Source organism: Antechinus flavipes, chromosome 1 (genome assembly GCF_016432865.1).
Source record: "Antechinus flavipes isolate AdamAnt ecotype Samford, QLD, Australia chromosome 1, AdamAnt_v2, whole genome shotgun sequence".
Taxonomy (NCBI): Eukaryota; Metazoa; Chordata; class Mammalia; order Dasyuromorphia; family Dasyuridae; genus Antechinus; species Antechinus flavipes.
Window position 1 is genome coordinate 514253798 of NC_067398.1, and position 21678 is coordinate 514275475.

Sequence of the window (21678 nt, forward strand, 5' to 3'; positions counted from 1 at the left end):
GCCAACACAAGACATCAGAGGTCCTCATGGTTTCAGGGCAACATCAATGCTACACCAGGTAAATAGGCAGGGCCCGTTGCCACTGGCATAAGACATCTAAGATAGTAATCTTTCCATTCAGATAGCAGGCCTCGATTTTATTTTTTTTTCTGGTTACACATGTATATTAACTTTTTAAAATACACATTTCTTTGTGAATCATATTGGGAGAGAAAAATCAGAACAAAAGGGAAAAACCACAAGAGAAGAAAAAAAAAACAGAAAAAAGCATGTGTTGATTTTCATTCAATCTCTATAGTTTATTTTTCTGGATGCAGATGGCATTTTTTATCTAAAGTTTATTGAGATTGCTGTGGAACACTGAAGAACTGAGAAGAACCAAGTCTTTCATAGTGGATCATAGCATAATCTTGCTGTTATTGTGTAAAATGTATTCCTGGTTCTACTTGTTCCACTCAGCATCAGTTCATGTAAATCTTTCCAGCTCTTTCTAAAATTAGCTTGTTCATCATTTTTATAGAACAAAAATATTCCATTATATTCATATACCACAACTTATTCAGTCATTTCCCATTCTTTCCTCATTCCCCATTCCCCATTAAAACATCAATTCATTTTCCAATTCTTTGCTACCACAATAAAGAACAGACCTTAATTTTAAAGAGAGAGAGACAGAGAGATACATAAAGAGAGACAGAGACAGAGAGAAAGAGAGATACAGAAATAGAGAGAGGAGAGAAAGAGACAGAGAGAGAGAGAGAGAGAGAGAGAGAGAGAGAGAGAGAGAGAGAGAGAGAGAGAAACAGAGACAGAGACAAAGAGACAGAGAGACACACAGAGAGAGGAGCAAGTAAAAATAACAAGAAAAAGAAAGACTGACTACAGAAAGCTATTATGGTTACAGGGAAAATACAAAATCAGTTCAAATAAAATTCACGGAAGAGCTCAAATAGGAGTTTAAAAATCACTTAAGGGAGATAGAATAAAGATTGGGGAAGGAAATGAGAGTGATGTGAGAGAATTATGAAAAAAAAAGAGTCAATGGCTTAAAAAAAAAAAAAACACTTTAATAATAGAATTGGCCAAATGGAAATTGGCCAAAAATCCAGTGGAAAAAAAAAAAAGCAACAATTCCTTAAAGAGCATAATTAGGCAAATTGAAAAGAAAGCACAAAATCTGATTGAGAAAAACAACACCTTAAAAATTAGTGGGTAAGTGGAAGTTAATCACTTTGAGACATTGAAAATCAATCAAACAAACTTAAAAGAATGAAAAAAAAAGAGAAAGAAATTGTAAAGTACTTCAGAGGAAAAATGGTTGACTTGGAAAATAGATCCAGAAGAGACAGTATCACAATCATTGGACTATCTGAAAGCCATAATTAAAATAAAAAATGATAGACAGAATTTTTCTTTCTTTCTTTCTTTTTTTTAATTAAAGATTTTTATTTTTCAAAACACATGCATGGGCAATTTTTCAAGATTAACCCTTTGGAAAACCCTGTGTTCCAATTTCTGCCCCTTCCCCCCCACGGCCTCCCCTAGATGGCAAGTAGTCCAATATATATTAAACATGGTAGAAATATATGTTAAAACCAATATGCATACATATTTATACAATTATGCTGCACAATAAAAAAAGAGAAGCAAAATAAAATGCAAGCAAGCAACAACAAAAAGACTAAAAATGTTATGTTGTGAACCACATTCACTTCCCACAGTCATCTCTTTGGGTGTAAATGGCTCTCTTCATCACTGAACAATTAGAATTAGTTTGAATCTTCTCATTGTTGAAGAAAACCATTGGACAGCATTTTCTAAGAAATTATCAAGGAAAACTGTCTTGATGTCATGGACAAAGGACAAAGGACAAAGGATAGAGGGAAAAATAGGCAATAAAATAATCCACCATTCATTTCAAGAAATAAATCCCAAAATAAAACCTCCATGGAACATAATAGCCAAATTCCAGAGACATTTGGTCAAGAAAAAAACAAGTATAATACTTATTCACTATTTGACTTTTTTTAATTACTCATTTTTCTTTCTGACTTTATGAGTTTTGTAACTGCTTTATCTACTTGGGAATTAAGCTATTGCACAGATATTTTTCCTGAGATTTTTATTCTTTTAGTTGCTATTGTTTTGTTTGGCCTCAGCTTCTTGGAATGGAAAATATGTGTATTGAGAGGGAGTCTTAATTTCAGGGTCAAAATAATCTCTATGGGATGATTATCAATCTTAGTTTGGTTTTTTATAAACTTTCCTCTTGTTCAAAGAAGAAAACCATTTCCTTTCTAGTTAGCTTTTTATGAATAAATCTTTCACATCCCTCTTTCAGTCTTGTCCCCCTGAAGTTGGGTTCCTTGTGCCATTTCTAGTTGGATAAATCAAGGTCCTTCTGCTTTTAGGTGGGATTCATGTCTGTGTCAGTTCAGGCTTTGTTATTACCAAATGAGAATTAAATCATGGCTTCCACAATCAGATTTTGAAATACAAGAAATCTGAGTTTCTTGAGATTGGAATGAATTACAAGGTGGGCTAGGGATGGAGAGAGTGAATAGAAGTTTAAAGCATTAAGTTCCCCTATGTTATTTGATGGGAGGTTTGCCTTGTAGGGATTCTTTTTTCTTTTCTTCTGGGTTCATCTTTAATTCCTTTGGATTTGGCTAACATTTCTTGAATTTAGTTTGAGGGTAACTATTTACCATTTTGCCAATTCTTCCTGTCTCTGTTTCTCTCTATCTCTGTCTCTATCTTTTTCTCTGTTTCTGTCTTTGTGTCTCTTTAGTCTGTCTTTCTTTTTCAGTCTTTGTGTATTTCCATGAGTGCATGTGTACTCTGTCTTTTTTTTCCCTCCCCTTTCCCTACCCCCAAGTTACTAATGTTCTTTATTTCCTCAAATTGCCTTATGTTTACTATTCTGCCTACAAGTTTTATCTCAGACTTCCCATTCCTCCTTCCACACAAACTCTATGAGAACAGGACCTGTCTCATTGTTGTTTTTGTATCCCCATTGTCCCAGAGTACTTTGTATAAAAGTGCTTAATGTTTATTGGACTGAATAGAATAATTCTAAAGAAAAATGGGCTTCTCTAAGGTATAGTAATTTACCTAATAAGAGGAATATTATTATAAAATATTTAAAAGAATACTAGATCTGCCCCCACATCTTTATAATCATGCTGTTTATTATTTATTTGAACCTGAATATAAATACTTCATTTTTGAGTCAACTAAACTGACAGTAATATCATTATTAATAATAACTCTAATTACTCTCAGTAATAGTACCTGGCTTATTTTATATATAATTATGGGTGCTAATGGGGGTGAAGATGAGAAATCAATTGCCCAGTGGTATAAGCAAAGGACTAGGACACTTGTGGTTCCTCAGCTGGTGCACTGTGCTAAGTGTCCCCTGACAAATTGAAGCAGAGAATCAGGGCAAGCAATTCAGGAAGAAGAAAACCTTTACTTTCATTTGAATTACATGGGTAATTTAGGGAAGAGTCAGGGTTTGGCCTCAATCATCCGAAGAATGGCTGCATTTCTCCATTTCATCTTGGTAGCAAAACCTGTACTGACGGGAGAATGGAAGTCACTTGACCCTCTCAGCATTTCATTCCTCTATCTATGAAATAGGCAGAATTGTCAGCTAAGCTATTAAGTTGGAAGCAGGTGGTGCAGGTAAAAATGCTGGTTGTTTTAGTTTGTTCTAATTATTTGCTTGTGGCATATGGAAGGAGATTGTCAATTAGGTAGCTAGGATACAGACCACCAAGATTTTTATAGACTGGGACCTATGTTTAAATCCTGATGGGAAGTAAACAGGAAGCTATTTGTTTAAGGGATACTAAAGTTTTCACTGCCACTGAAATCCAGTCCCTCCTGGGAAGAAATGTAATAGCTGTTTAATTGCCCAAAGCATCTCTAAGCAACAATTAAGGACAGGAAGTGAAAAGTACTGTGTCCAATTAAAACTGCAATAGCAATAATTAATTAGTGGTAGCAAATACTTTGCATTGGTCTTATCAGGGTTCCAGCAACTGGCATCCCTTGATATGTACATGAAAGTACTTTATGGGAATTAAATAATTTATGTCAATATCCAGATACCACTTTGATATGTTGAAAGTATTTTATGATTATTATTCATAAAGTTTTATCTAGTAATGAAATAATATGAAATTCCCCATCCATGATAAATTATCTTTTTTAATGTGAAAATTATAATGTAATATAATCAGAAGGAGATTAAAAATGAAAAAAATAAAAGGAGATGACATATTGAGAGGTAGACTGGTAAAAAATAATAATATATTAGACCAAAAGTTAGAAGAAATGGCTTCTAGTCCCATAATCATTTGAAAAGAAATTCTTCTTTCTCATCTTTAAAATGGGAATAATACTTGCTTTACCTATCTGACAGAAACATTGTGAGCTCAAATTAGATATTATGTAGAAAAGTGCTTTAACAGCTGTAGCAAAATGCTTTGCATAGAAATACAAGCATTCGTCATTATTAACAGTAAAATGTAATGCCAGCCACAAAGATGAAATAGGAAAGAGCAGTACAACAGACTTTCCTGTACAGCAACTCTACAAAGTCTTGGAAACAGACCAGGTTGGGCCCTGGAAATCCAAGGACAAATCAGTGAATCATTTCTACACCCAGGTCAGTTTATAGAAACAGATAAAAGTCTTGGGACACTGTGATAGGACCAAACCAGTGGGATATCCATGTAGAGTCTTTTCCCTTATGGAATGTAGGAACAGATTCACACAATGGGACAGGATCTCGTTCAAGGAAGGAACAAGTGCCAAATGGCAGCTCTAGTTGTTCATTTATCAGAATTTGGCAGTGTGGCCTGTGAAGATTTCTAAGGGTATGGACTAGGACAAGGAGAAGTTTCACAAGTTCAAGTTTGTGTACTTTGTAAGGACCAAGAACAGAAGTAAACTCTGACCACGGGAATGCAAGGGGGTCTTCTATCTAGACCTTAGCAAAGGGAAAGTTTGTAGTATGTTAACTAAAGAAGGAAGCTTAGAGAGAGAACCTGCAGTTTGTTAATTTTAAAATGCAGAGATTTCCATCTAACTGACAGTGGTCAGGATCAGGTCTGGTGCTCAGACTAGTTTTAAATCATACAACATGGTAACAGTACAATAGGGGAAGTTTGTGACTTAATGCTAAAGACATACAAATAAGTGTAGATTCTTGCCTCCTATGTAAAATGTTTTCCTTTGTTCTGAGTTACAGATAAATCTATGTATGCATGTAGATATACACACATGATATTTATTTATACAAATACTAAAATCCTTCTCACGTCACCCTACCCAAATCTAATTTATTTAATATCTAGGCATGACCAAAACTTTCTTTTAATATCTTAGACTTAGAATAAGTCTTCTTATTGATTGCCTTAACAGCAGAATGACAGTTTCCAAACTGGATTATACACATGCTTTTAGATCCTGTACTACATAAGCTAAGCCAGTATTATGTCAACTTTGCTCTGGGGTGCCACAAGAACAGTGTTGTAGCTCCCTTTTGCTTACACATTGCTAGTGGCTACTTGCTTCCCAAGTCCCTAACATTTGAAGATCTCATTTTAAAACCTATCATCTAACTAATCTTCCCATATTCAGAAGGGGACGATTGGGAGAGATGAGAATTGCAAATGGGATTTCTCCTACCCAATGAACCTGAACACATCAATGTTTACCAAAAATATCACATTACAAGTTTCTAGCTAGTAGAAGCCTTAAAGATTATCTGATCCTAACTTCTCATTTAACAGTAGAAGAAACAGTTAGCTAAAGTCTAAGATTCACATGAAAGTTTTCTGTCTCCTACTCTAATACTTAGCTCCATCTAAGGAACTAAGAAATAAGTTCTTTATTACCCAACTAAGCCTCTTCTTGATTCTTTTTTGGATGAACAAGGGCTTGCCTTTATGGTATCATCATGGTGTCTGCCTTTTGGAGTACTTGGACTTGGTATGTGCCTCATTCACTTTCTTTCCTAGAAAACTTAAAAGACCAAGGTTCATTCTTTCTCGTTAACCAGTCATATGACTGTCACTGCCATTATCAGAGATAAAAAATAATGACAACAATGGTAAATCACATTTCTATTTCATATTAGGATTCCCAAAATGATCCTATAAAGTTGCTTTTCTATTTCAGTGATGTCAAACTCAAATAGAAATGTATAAATAAATTAACATTTTGCTACTTTGTGTAATGTTTGGACTATCTGCGGTCGTCTACAATTTTGTATTATACTTTTATTTATTTATTTTGATTAAGCATGTCACTATTATATATAATGCATTTCATGACTTTAGTTTGATACCTCTGCTACCCTATGTCCTAGATTACTATTGAAGTTTTAAAATAATTGGCATGCATTTAAGTAGGTCAAAAGATTTATGATGTCATAATGTGGAATTTTCCTTTACTGGCTAAACCATCTAGTCTTTATAATATCCAGTATGCATCTAGTAAATAGTTCTCATAAGTTGGGCCCCAAATAAATCATTATCTGAAAATCAGACTCTCTGCTAGGATGGTTCTCTGACCTTAAACACACAATTTATTAATAGGTCTATTTTCAAAGCCTTTTGTGAAAGTGATACCTCTCAATGCTTATTGCTTTACTTTTCAAGCCCATATAGCTCAGGATCTCCTCAATATTCTGATAAAATATTGGAAGAGATCATTTATACAGATTTGGCACCTGTTGTATGTACTAAACACATTGTTATTTCTCTCTAATAATCTTGGCCAGGATCTCACACTATGCTCTCCATTAGGAGAGGTAATTAAAACTTAAATGTGATTTAAATTAAATTAAATGTGTTTATACCAAACCAGTTAATCAGTACTTTCAGGAGTTTTATTTTGTGAGCAACCATATGATTGCACTATTCTGCATTTATTTCTTATCTCTAGTTGAATGCCCATACCTCCATGAGTGGGTCTCACTGCCTGAGGCTTGAGGTAGAACTCAGAGTTATCTATGTAAGAGGCAGTTAGGAATCAAGGAGAATGGAAAAGCTAAGGGCAAGGTTGGTTTATTAGTGCCTATGTTGATTAATCAAGAACTAAGCTGGCACTTTGTTAAAATGCCTTGAGGTAGAGTTTGAGGCAATCAGCCCCATGGAAACTGCTTGATTGCTACAGAAGTAGCGGCTTGCTTTGGGCTGCTGTATTTGTTCCTGTCAAAACTGTGTTGTGACCTTCAGTAAGGACAATGACCCTACTTCCTCCACTGTTTATAAAGCCCATGACTACATACTCAGCAATTCTCCTGTGTAATTCTTCATAAACAAAAAAGCTAGCATCAAGATTCAGAAATAATTTCATATTACCATTTCATAAATGAATCTCTGATATTGTATTAGTTTTTCTTTTGTATTTTGCTAAGGAGCAGGAATGCCTACCAAATATGTCAAACACTATTTTCATCTAACTTTTCAGAGCACATATCATGGAAATGAAGTTAGCCTCATCCTTCCTGACACAATAAGCTGCCACACAGCTGTAATAAGGAGATGCTTGAATAATTTATAATTTGCAAACAAAAATTCATCTGATTATGTTGAAATGACATACATTCTACATTACAATGTGCATTATCAGAGAGCTTTTAAAAATTGGCTTCTGATTATTTGCACAAATTGGAGAAACCTAACTGTGAATCATATTACTTTAAAATTATTATTATTTTTCCATTCTAGCTCTGGTAAAGTCTTTACAGAACCAGGTAGCTATTGTGTAATTAGTATCTGCCAGTCACTCACTTATGAAGTTACTATAAAAAGCACTTCTTTATAGATGAGAAAAGAAGGCCTATAAGATAACTGTGGAATTCTTTGTTTCTTGCTCTACAAAACAGCTACTTTCAAAGTGATATAGCATTTCAAGCTCTTTTTGTATTTGCAACACTGAAGAAGGACATAATACATGGATTTTTCCTTGTTGCTGCGAAATTTTTTTTCCCTCTCATCTTCTGGTACAATGTCAATCATAGTGCTCACAAAACTCCTGCTAGTTACAAGAAATTCTTTGACTAAAAATCAATAGTTAGGTTGGAATCACTTTGAGCTGTTTGGTAGAATATATCCTCTATGGAAGAAGAGAGAGTTGCCATAAGAAAAGTATTATATCTGAAGTAATGAAACATGAGTTTAAATCCTGCCACCTATTAGCTTAAACTTTCTACATACTCTGAATTTCCTCATCTGAGGAAACTTTTACTACTGAGGAAACATTAGCAATTGTTATAATTTTCTGTAAATGATTCTGTGAAATGAGAGAATTGGACTAAATTAGAAGCCCTTAATCTGAAGTCCATGGAAGAATTTTGAATATATTTGTAAACTTGAAAATGAAAATAATGAAATCTTCATTTCATTATAATTGGTTTTCCTTATAATCTCATTTCTTTTATTGTATCCTTTATTTTGAGAAGGTGCTTGATGACTTCAGACTATTTATAACACTTTTGTATCATAAAAACATAGTTTCTCCCTCTCTAAATCTTATGACTATTCTTTTCAAAATGTATTGAAAGGAATCTTAGATACAGGATTTATAACTTTAAAGAAACCTAATCTTTTATCTATTTCCATAATCTAGGCCTGGTAACAAGAAGATTTGAAATAAAATTGAGTTTCAGACATTTATCAATTGTAGTATTCTGGGTAAGATACTTAATTTCTATCTGGCTCAGTTTTCTGAACTGTAAAATGGTGATAATAATAATACCTACCTCCCAGGGTTATTATGAATATCAAATGAGAAAATATTTGTAAAATGATTAGTGTAATTCCTGCCACAATTTAGGTGATTTTTAAATACTAATTTCCTTCCATCCTTCCATCACTTTAGATAGGAATATGGTAAAGTCCATAAAGGTCAGGGTTACATAGCTTTTGCCTTGGTCACTTGGCTATTGAAAAATAAAGCTGGGGCTTAACCAGGCTGCCTGTCTCCAAACCCAGTACATTTTCCACTATACCATGGCTCTTAGAGCTTATTTCCCCTCCCTGAATTCCATTCAATAAATACAACTCATTTCAGCAACATTCGTCAAATGCCTACTTTATGCAACATATTATACTTAGTATTGGAGCTACAGAGAGGAAGTTAAGTCCATTCCATAAGGATGCATCGTGAGACTCAGTTGAAATATTTATCAAACATATATCAAATATGTGCTATGTGTAAGACCCCATTCCAGGCACTGTGAAGGATAAGTAAGTATTTTTAGAAAACACAATTTCTGTTCTCAAGAAGCTTACATTAAGCATTGAGACACTACATTCAGAAAACTGAAGCTTCACCTGTATTATATAAAGCAATGTTCTATGTAATTTTTAAAAGATACCAAGAAGTAAGGCCAATTCCTGAGCACTAAATGATACTGACTATGTGGCAGATGCTGATAAACTCTGAGGATAAAAAGAAAGGTTAACACATGGTCTCTACCATCAAAAAGTTCACCTTTTAATGCGCAAGATAAAATATAAATAGCTAGGTTTTCACATGATACAGAAAAGTATAGATGGAAAATATCTTCTTTTTCTACCAGAAATTGTAGTGTGAGATTAGAATTGAAGGGAGCCAGAGAAAGTAAGAAATAGAATTAAGGAGGGAGAATGTGTGAGGAAGAAGGAAGAACCAGTGTAAAACTACAGAGGCAAGAGACAGAATTTCACAGGCAAGGAATAGGAAGTAGTCAGATGTAAAATAGAGTTCTATGCCAGAGAACAGAATATGTGTAGAGAATGTTGGGTGGTAGTAGTATGATGAGGAAAGAGTCCTCTTATGAACAGGTTAATATTGAACAAAAGATTTCACATCTGACTCTGAAGGCAATATGGACTCACTGAAATGTATTGAGTAAGAGGAAGGAAAGAAGGAAGAAGGAAAGGAGGGAGGATTTATTAAGCATTTGCTAAGCTTTCAGTAGTGTGTGTGTGTGTGTGTGTGTATGTGTACATGCATACATATCTATCTACCTATCTATCTCCTTATTTGATGTTCATAGCAACCCTAGAATGCAGAGGCTCTTATTATTTTCAATTGACAGTCGAAACTGAAACAAATAACTCCTGAAAATTGTTTAGAATCCTTCCTTTCAAGAAGTTTGTAATCTTATGGGGAAAGACAACATACAAAAGGAATTAAAAGTTTGGAAGGTGGGAGAATGAAGGTACATGCATTAAAATCATGTAGTCAAATCCAAGGAGAGTAACTAAAAAGAAATAGTTGAAAATCACTCTCAAGAAAAGATCTAACACCTGTAAGACACAACTTTCTGCCTCACAGGCCAAGCCCCTTTTGCCTCCTGAGTCTCTCTAACAACTTATGCAGCTTTAAAAAATTTTGTTTAATATTTTCCCCAGTTATATTCAAAATAATTTTTAATATTTGTTTTTAAGATTTTTGAGTTCTAGGTTCTCTCTCTTATACCCACCTACAATTAAGAAACCACATGTGAAATTATGCAAAATATTTCCATAAAAGTCAGGTTGTGAAAGAAAACATAGATCTCTCACTCTAATAAAAATAAAAAACCTCAAGAAAAATTAAGTTAAAAATAAAGATAGAGATAGAGTAATAGAGAATGCCTCAATCTATATTCAGACTTGATCGGTTCCTTCTCTGGGTATTGATGACTTTTACTGACAATAGCAAAGTCATATATAGGTGGGCATCTTAGAACATTGCTATTACTTTGTATACGATATTTCACTTTGATCATGGAATTCTTTCCAGGCTTTTTTTTTTTTTTTTTTTTGGCCAAGTGCATCTGGCTCATCATTTTCCAGAGAACAATAACATTCCATAAGAGAAACATGTTTCAATTTTTTTTTTTTTTACAATTACTCTTACTAATTGTATTTCCTTCATTTATTCTCTCTCCTTTTACACTATTTTTCCTGAAAAGTGTTTTGCTACTGATCACTCCATCCCCAAATATGCCCTCATTTTTATCACCCTTCCCCCCCTTCCCACATCCCATTTTCCTCCTATTTTCCTGCAGGGCAACAAATTTCTATTCCCCTGTTGAATATGTATGTTATTTCCTATTTGAGTCAATTCTGAGGAGAATATGGTTCACTCACTTACTCTCTCCCCCCTTTTTCTCCTCCATTGTAAAAGCTTTTTCTTGCCTCTTTTTTTAAATGAAAGATAATTTGTACCATTCCACTTCTCCTTTTCTCTTTCTCCCAGTACATTCCTCTCTCACCCCTTAATTTCATCATTTTTTAGAAAAGATATTATCCTTTCACATTGAACTCACACTTCTGCCTTCTGCCTTCTGCCTATATATGCTCCTTTTAATTGCCATAATAATTAGAATGTTCTGAGTTTCAAGTATCATCCTCCTATGTAGGAATATAAACAGATAAACCTTATTAACTCCCTTATGATATCATTTTCCTAATTACCTCCTTATGCTTCTTTAGAGTCCTGTATTTGAAAATCAAATTTTCCATTCAACTCTGATCTTTTCATCACAAACACTTGAAAATCCTCTGTTTCATTGAATAACCATTTTTTTTCCCTCTAAAGGATTACACTCAGTTTTGCTGGGTAGGTGGTTTTTGGCTGTAATCCTAGCTCCACTGCTTTCTGGAATATCATATTCCAAGCCCTCTAATCCTTTACTGTAGAAGTTGCTAAATCTTGTATTATCCCGATTGTGGCTCCACTATACTTGGATTTTTTCTTTCTATCACTTGCAATATTTTCTCTTTGATCTGGGAATTCCAGAATTTGGCTATAATATTCCTGAAACTTTTCATCTTGGCATCTTTTTCATGAGGTGATTGATGGATTCTTTCAATTTCAATTTTACCCTTTGGTTCTAGAATATCAGGACAGTTTTTCTTGACAATTTCTTGAAAGATAATGGCCAGGCTCTTTTTTATTTTATCTTGATTTCTCATAAAATCATTAGCTTTAATTTGCTTAATTCTATTTTTTTAAGGAATTAGTTTCCTCAATGAGGTTTTGTACCTCCTTTCCTAATTGACCAATTTTGCTTTTTAAGGCACTCTTCTCTTCATTAGTTTTTGTATTTTCTTTTGCACCTTTCTCAGTTCTTTCACTAATTTTTCCTCTATCTCTTTTACTTGATTTTCAAAGTCCTTTCTGAGCTCTTCCATGGTCTGAGCTTAATTCTTAGTTTTCTTGGAGGTTTGGATGTAGGCACTTTGACTTTGTTATCATCTGAGTGTGTGTTTTGATTCTCCTTGTCACCATAACTTTTAATGATCAAAAACTTTTTTTGATTCATTTTCCTAGTCTATTACACAGCTTTAAACTTTTTGTTAAAGTAGGATTCTGTTTCCAGAATGGAGGGTGCATTATCTCAAGCTCCAGAGATTTTGTGCAATTGTTTTCACTCTTTCTTGCCCTGGAGTTGTTTGTTGTGTACCTTGCCCCACTGGAGCTGTAAGATCTAAAGTGCTGGCCTGGGCTGAAGCTCTGCTGACCTTGGCTGTGTTGGGACTGCACACAAGACTTCTACCTCATTGCTATAGACCCTCTCCACTGACTTTTTGAGTCCTCCTTGGTGTTCCCAGGCTGAGAGGTACAAAAAACACCAGTACTGCTGCTGATTCATAGGTCAGGCCTAGGCTAACTTTGGACTGGCTCAGGGGTTGCATAGACATTTCTTTTCTGGTGTCTTTTTCTGCTGATCTTCTAACTTCAAATGCCACTGCCTTGCAGGACCTTTCTGATTTAGCCCTCAATTGCATAACTTGGTATTTATTATGTAGAGGTTTTGCATTTATATGTGTGTATATTTGACTGTATGCATGCTCCTCTTTAGGTTAGGGACTATTTCATTATTGTCTCCATATCTCTAAAATCTCACATAGTGCCTGGTGCATAATAGGAATGTAAATAAGACATTTGAATTGTATTAAAACAATATTCATTATCTTTAATTCTTCCTTAAGAATAGTTATCACACAATGAGTTTATTCCAATTCAAATTCTAACTTTAAGCATAGTTTTTGTACAGATTTTTTAAGGTGGAACAGAATTTATTTAATCCAATCCTTTACCTTAAGACAATTGAAGCCCACCAAAGTGAAGTGGCCTGTTTAAGGTCTTGCAGACAGTAATAAACACTCCTGTTGTCCACCAATCCAAATACAATATCGTTGGCTACTATTTACAAAACATTGTTTTAGATGTTGCACACTGTGTTAGGTGTTGCAAATATAAAGACAACAGTAAAATAATTCCTGTTCTTAAAGACCTAATTGTACTCTAGTCTTCCAGTTGACCTAAGATTCTACTCAGTAGATATGGTCATGGAATGTTCATATAAAAACCTTTTACATACAAAAAATCTTATTTTCCCATTAAAGAAGGTAACTTTTGTCCCACAGCTCATTAGTATGGGACTCTTTCCTTATTGGTAGACATAAAGGCTTTGCCCTAAATGAGGAATGAAACAGAGTTGGTGAGAACTGAGGACTTCAGTTCTTGGCCACCCTCTTCAGGGATACTTCAAGTAAGAGAACTCTTGGAACTCTTTAAGGGCAATATTCCCTTTGGGACTATTCAAGTTTCAAGTTTTATTTGAATATCAATCAGTTTCTAGCTGCTAAAGATGAGACAGAAGAGACTAACCCCACTTCAAATTGTTGAGAGAAAAGATTCTGGCAATCTCTATTATGTTCACATATCTAGGTTGTTACTCTAGAGAACTCCCCCTTTGGAGAAGAACCAAGATTTTCTCTCTTACCTCAATAGTTAAAGGGAAACTTAGTTCACTCTGTTTTATCTGGTATAACTTTTTCATTGTATATATTTTCCAATCTCTTATCCAATTAGATAAATGCTTTTTGTTATTTTAATATGTATTCTTTATGAAACTGGTATTTGGTGAAAAAGAGGTGAGGCTTGGATACAGAAATTAAGGTATACCTTCCCCCAAATGGCAAATTGATTAGTATTTAGATAGAGCCTAATCATATCCCCTATATGAAGAATTTTGAGGAAATACATATACTTCTAGCCTGCTACCAACTTCCTCTGAGGAGAATAAAGTATTGACCTTTAACGCCAACCTCAAACTTTCTCTCCTGGTAGGAATATGTATGTGTGGGGGGTGGGGTGAAGGGAGATGGGGGAGATTAGAGATGTCTATTGTGATTCTCTTTGAGCTCAACTCAGTGAAAGTCTTCTCCACAAATGGGATTCAGTACTCCTCTTCCTATAGTTAACTGAATCTTTGAAATTCAAATTGATATGATACAGTAAAGCAGATAGCTTGGGTTTCTTCCTTTTAGATTTGAAGAGCACTGTATACTTTAAGAGAGGCAACTCCTTTTCCACATATGCATTCCAAGCAAGTGTATATTAGAAGCTGAAATATCTATATCCTTAGAAGCCTAAATATCATATGTAATCATTTCCATATATTTTTCTAATATATGCTACTCTTAATGGAAAAGTAGAGCTGTGGACAACACAGACAAAAATTTCTCCAGTGAAGAATCATTATTTACCATGAATACTTTGTTGAAAAATTAAGATTTGGGTGTCATTCATATTTGAAGACTCTATTGTCTTCTATACATTATATAAATATAGTTGCGATAAGTAGAAAACATTTAGAAGAAGAAATAAAAATCAAAGAATTTTGGAGTTATTTGGGTCTACATCGACCATCTAGTTTAAATCCACAACTGAATAGAATTTTTGAAGATCTTAGCCATGTGATACTGAACTTAGAGTGATAGAGACCCAAGTTCAAATCATCCCTATGTAACCCTTTATTCAAATACATCCTCTGAAACATGCTGTCTATGTGATCCTGGTCAAGTCACTTAATTTTTCATGATAAATTTCTCAAGTGACTTCAAAAATTTTCAAAGACAGTCAAAGAATTGCTGATCTGATTTGTTTCCTTTCCAGATTAAAAAAAAATAAAAACATAATGGCAACAATATATCACTATTACATTATCTCCTCATAATACTTTTGTGAACAGTTTATTTCATTTCTCATTAATTTCCTATTTTCTGACTAGGTAGCCTATAGTATAAACCTAGAAGAGTAACTCCTATTTCTTCTTTGTTTACCTTCTCTTGTAGATTTTTTACTATATTATCCTTTATTGATTCATGGATTTATTTTTGGGATGTAATCTTCTTTATATGCGAGATTATTTTACTATATTTTCATCTAACCTGTTCTTTTAGAATAAAAAGATGTACTTCTAACACTAAATCCTAGGCATGTCATATTCTATATTCACTTAGCCATCCAATGAATTCAAAACAATTTCATAGAGATTTTCAATTCATTATATTATTTCTCTTTCACATAGTAGGTAGCTATTTAAAACATGCTAATAAATTAATTTTTCCTTTCCTGAAGGGCTGTACAGTGTTATTACTGCCCATTTTCATGGATATTGCCTCTTGTGAATTACCATACCTCTCCATTAGAAATCTTCCTTTGTTTACCTAATATTCTGTGACTTAGTAGAAGCGATGAAAATAAGTGTTTGATTGCTATCATATTTTTTGTATTTAAGTTTGGTTTCATAAACTCCTTGTTAGCTTTAGGGAGTTCATATTGGCAAAGGTTATCACTAAATATGATGTTAGTTGCGAAAAAAAACCCATTATCATAATATCATTGAATGTTTGAGTTGGAAGGGCTGTTTGAGGTCACCTAGTCCAGACTTCTCATTTTCCTGATGAAGAAATTGAGTTGGCATTGAGTGACCTAATAAACATGGGAAATGTGTAATAGACATGGATCTGCATATCTCACATTCAGAACACCATTATTCAGGGAATTTAAATACAAGAAAATATTTCTAATGCTGAACCTGTTCCAAAAATAATTCAGGTTTCCTTTGATGATTCAGAAGATGCTTAGAGGTTTTGCATTGCCTTAGAGACCTCATTATGACCAGTCATTAAAGCTGTTAGGTCTATCAGTACAGAAGTAATAAGAGACTGTATTGCAGAAATCCTAATCCTGCAATATGTAGCCTAGAAGTCTTTTTTTTTTTTTTTTTAAACAAGTCATTCCTGATATCAGTTAGGTACTTGCAATTAGTTTTTCACAAGAATAGTGTCAGAATAGATAAAACTTAAGCCAACTACAGAATTTAAAATTTTTTTTTTCCTTTAAAAAAAGGAAAATTTATTTATTTATTTATTTTTTTATATATAAATTTTATTTTATTTAATAATAACTTCGCATTGACAGAATCCATGCCAGGATAATTTCTACACGACATTATCCCTTGCAATCACTTATGTTTCGTCTTTTCCCCTCCCTCCCTTCTCCCCCCCCCCCTGCCAGGATGGCAAGCAGTCCTATATATGCTAAACATGTTGCAGTATATCCTAGATACAATATATATTTGCAGAACCGAACAGTTCTCTTGTAGAATTTTAAATTAAAACAATTTCAATAACAGAACTTTCTATGATTTCTTTTTTATTTTGTCACTGTCAGTTAAAGTAAATTCTGAATTGTAATGTAATGATTCAGCCTAACATTGTAGAAACTTGACCTCAAAGACTAGAAGACTTGAGTTCAAATTCTACCTCAGACATATGCTGATTGTGTAACCTGGGGCAAATTACTTAAATTCTCCAGAAGGAAATTGTTGGAATTCTTACAAAGTGTTGTCATTAGAATTGATAGAGTTAATAATTATCTAATTTAGCATGATTCAGTATGATTGATCTGATCCTACAAGGAGATATTATGGGCCAGAACTTGAAACAAGGTACTAAGTGGAATTGAGGAGACAATATTTAAATCTAGTTTAGAATTGATTTAATCTTGCAACAAATAATGGTTTCCCAGTGATATAATGATTGGTGTGTACTCAGTGTACAGCATATAAGCAAGAAGCTCGCAGGGCCAAAGAGCACTCTGGGAGATACAGAAGCCCACTTTCGGAGGCAGAGTCAGATTCATTCCATTTTCCACCTTTGTGCTGGCTGGAGGCTGAAGGACAAACCTTTGGATTTGGAGACATTTGGAGGGAACTCTTAGAACCAAGGAGAGAGATAGGTTTCTAAGAAAGTTAACTGGGCCCAAGGAAAGAGAAAGACTTAGAAGGAGAAAATAAACATTTGGATTTAATCAGCTGGCTGTATTTGAGGTGATTATTGATCTGAACTGAAACTAAGGTTGCCTCCAGAAAACCTCCCCAAGAAACCTGCTCCCAGAGGACGATCATATTATAAAAAAGAAGAGAACACCACAGGAAATTGCTCAGATTAGATACAGTTGCTATGACTGTGTCAACTTTCTATGGTAGAGGAAGTTTCCTCATTTGGGAGTTCCCTGATCTCATGAAGTCACTGGTTGAATCCATATCCTATTGTGTTATTATAAATTATACATGCCTCATTTCAATAATTGGACTTTACTATTTTACCATGAGGTAAGTCTATATCCTCTAGGGTAATACTCTGGCAAACTGTGGCAAAGTATAAAACACTTAGCCCAGATATAGTGATGCACCAGTTAATAAGGAGAGGTTGGTTCCAACCACAGGTACACTAATAATAATTGTTTTGTTTTATTTTTAGCATAAAACCTTACTGAGGGACTAATTACTAAAATGTGCAGAAGATGCAATTTATGTAGAAAAGGATGTAGTATGCTATAGTGGAATGTTGGTATTGGATCATCCAAAGCCTAGATGCAACAAAGTATGGACTTCCTCATTCCAAATTCAGTTCTCTATCCACTGTACCATCTAAGTGCCTCCTGTTTCTTTCGATAGGACAATATAAGGTAATAGTCATCACCTAGCTTGAATTTATTCTAAGATAAAGAAATGAGGAGACAGTGCATTTTAGGCATGTAAGGCAATCTACAAACACACAGCAGGTAGAAGTGCAAAAAAGAGTTGCCCAAACATTTTTGTACATGGAGATCCTTTTTTTCCCTCAATGCATCAAAGTATGGATCAATTCTCTGCTGTCTGAACTAATTTTGGCCTAACGATTAATACTAAGAAAACACAAGTCCTCCATTAACCAGCGCCACATCATCCATATGTGGAACCATCAATTACAGAAAATGGTGAAGTTTTGAATGCTGTGGATAAATTTTCTTACCTTGACAGTATACTTTTCAGAGATGTTTACATTGATAATAATGACACACTCATTGTCAGAGCTATTTCAGTCTTTGGGAGGCTGCATAGGAAAGTGTAAGAGAGGAGAGGTATTAGATTGATTACCAAACTGATGTTCTACAGAGCTGTTGTGGTGATCTCATTGTTGTATGTCTGTGAAACCTGGATAGCATACCAGCACTATGCTAGGAAATTTCCATACTGAGAGAAAATCTGAAGATCACCTAGTAGGATAAGATACCTGACATTAAGTCCTTTAGAAGTAAACTACCAAGTATTCCAACTGTACTGCAGACAGCTCAACTCCATTAGACTGGACACATTGTTCAAATGCCAAATGTAAATTTGTCAAAAAGATTATTTTATGAAGAACTCACATAAGCCAAGTGCTCACTAGGGGCTCAGAAAAAAAGCAATATAGAACCACTCTTAAGGTCTCACTTAAGACCTTTAGAATCAATTATATGATGTGAAAGACACAGGAATAGGATCACCCAATATGGTGTACCCTCATTAGAGAAGATGCTATGCAAATATGTGCTATGTGTAAAACACCAAGAACTGAATTAGTTTAGAAGAAACATGAGCTACCCAAAGTTAGGAAAGTCATCCCAAATGTTCATATGAATTATTTGTCAGACCTGTGGCAAAACATTCTGAACTTGTATTTATCTGATTAGCTATAGTCAGACACATTGTAATTCAACTCTAAGATACTAATGTCATTTTGGTCTCCTTTGAGACCAAAGGACAACAATCAACTGATTAAGATTTGATTCCTGATCACTGTGTGAGTGTGGGCAAGCAGTTTAAGTTATCTAGGCTTCAATTTCTTTATTTGTAAAATGACATGTTTGAAATACATGGTTGTTCAAGTTCCTTCCAGCTCTAAATATAAAATCAAGGATCCTGAGCGTCAATTCAGTTGAAGTCACCAAATTTTGAAGTGTTGAATTTCACAATAAGTGACACTTATTAACTGTGTGATTCTGGGCAAGTCACTTCTCCCCTTTTGCCTTGATTTCCTCCTCTGTAAAATGAGTTAGAAAAGGAAATGACAAACTACTGCAGTATCTTTGCCAAGAAAACTTCAAATGAGGTCACAAAGAGTCAAACAGGAATAAAGAAAAAAAACCTGAAGAACAAAAGTGATAAATCAAATCAGTGGAAAAGTCAATTGGCTTTTAGACAATCTAAACTCTTTCTAAAGTTTTCTTATTTTTGGAAAGTGCTTCTTAGAGCAAATGAATCAGGAAACCTCTGTGGCTTTTTCTACCTTTCAGAAAAAGGAAAGGAGAGGAAGATAATATAGAAGTGATTGAAAGATCTTTGAAGTTGAAAATGATTTGTAAAATGCTTTACATTTAACCCCACTCCATTTTCTTTAAATCACAGATTTGAAATTTTCGAAGATGTGATTCTTTGTTATGGATGAGGAGGACAAAAAAAAAAAAGAAAAAAAAAACCTATTGCAGCTGTAATTCATAAACTGTTCTTTTCTTCCCCAAATATTGAAAACACATTGAATGAATGAACTATCTGATCTCAATTAGATAGGAGAAAAATTGGTAAAGGGGGAAAGTTATTTTATTCAAAGGTAAGTTCACTGTTAATTATCTAATTCTCTATTTTCCACCTTGTCTGATTTCCCTTCCTCCAATCCAAACCAGCTGAGCCAATAATAAGTACCCCTTTGCTTCATTTTAAACCTCTAATCCACTGTGGGCTAGGAAACTAGATAACAAAGTTAGAACTTGTCTAACAGGAAAGATAATGATGAATGTTGGAGGGGATATAGGAAAATTGGGACGCTAATACATTGCAGGTGGAATTGTAAACTGATTTAACCATTCTGCAGAGCAATATAGAACTATGCCCCAAAGGCTATCAAATTGTGCACAACCTTTGATCCAGCATTGTCTCTACTCCTGTAGGATCCAAAGTGATCCTACAAAAGGGAAAAGGATCCACATGTGCAAAAATATTTGTGGTAGCCTTTTTATAGTGTCAAGATACTGGAAACTGAGTGGATGCCTATCAGTTGGAGAATGTCTAAATAAGTTATGGTATATGAATGTTATGGACTGTTATTGTTTTATAAGAAACAATCATCAGGATAATTTCAGAGAGGCCTAGAGAGACTTACATGAACTCATGCTAAGTGAATTGAGTAGAACCAAGAGAACATTGTATACATGTCAACAGCAAGACTACACAATGATCATTTCTGATGGACATGGCTCTTTTCAACAGCAAGATGATTCAGGCCAATTGTAATAGACCTGTAATGGAGAGAGTCATCTACATTTAGGAAGAGGACTATGGGGACTGAGTGTGCCTCACACTATAATATTTTCATTTTTTTGTTGTTGTTTGCTTGCATTTTTTTTTTTATCATTTTTTTCCTTTTTGATGAGATTTTTCTTGCGCATCAGGATAATTGTGAAACTATATATAGGAGAATTGCACATGTTTAACATATATTGGATTACTTACCATCTAAGAGGGGGTGGGGGAAGAGAGGGAGAAATAAATTTGGAACGCAAGATTTTGCAAGAGTAAATGTTGAAAACTATGCATGTGTTTTGAAAATAAAAAAAAAACCTCAAAAAATTTTTAAATGAAAAAAAAGGATAATGTTTAAAATAAGATTAGGTCACCTAAAGTGACAACTTGAATGACTCTCTCATAAATAAATTAAATAAGCCTTGTTGTACTACCTTCTGCTACTGCTTGCAGAATAGGATTTGGAATGCTTTTACCTCCTCCCCTTCTTTTCCTTTCTTATCTGTTTTCCATGTAGATGTGTTTACTTGATGAATGTCTCCCAGATAATTTTTTTTAAATTATAGCTTTTTATTTACAAGATATAGTATAGGTAATTTTTCAGCAATGACAATTGCAAATCCTTTTGTTCCAATGTTTTCCCTCCTTCTCCCCACCCTTTCCCCCAGATGGCAGGTTGACCAATACATATTAAATATATTAAAGTATAAGTTAAATACAATATATGTATACATGTCCAAACAGTTAATTTGCTGTACAAAAAGAGTCCGACTTTGAAATAGTGTACAATTAGCCTGTGAAGGAAATAAAAAATGCAGGCAGACAAAATAGAGGGATTGGGAATTCTATGTAGTGGTTCATAGTCATCTCCCAGAGTTCTTTCCCTGGGTGTAGCTTGTCTCCCAGATAACTGAGGATTCTTGTATCCTCTATGGTACCTAGGACTGGTCTATGTATACATCAACTATTCAGTGAATATTAAGTGAATTAATTTTAAAACAAAGTTTCCCAATTTTTAGAATTTAAAATTTTTTTTAAATTTAAAAGATATTGGTACTTTAGCACAATTAAATATCGCAAAGTCATTAAAAAATTCTCAAAACTTAACTTTGCATTGTGAAGCTGATTCTGTCTGTTGCATGCAGGGTAAGGATCTTAGTAGCTCTTTTCTCTTAGACTGCTCTACTAGCAGTCACTTTGATTTGGAGGCTGAATCC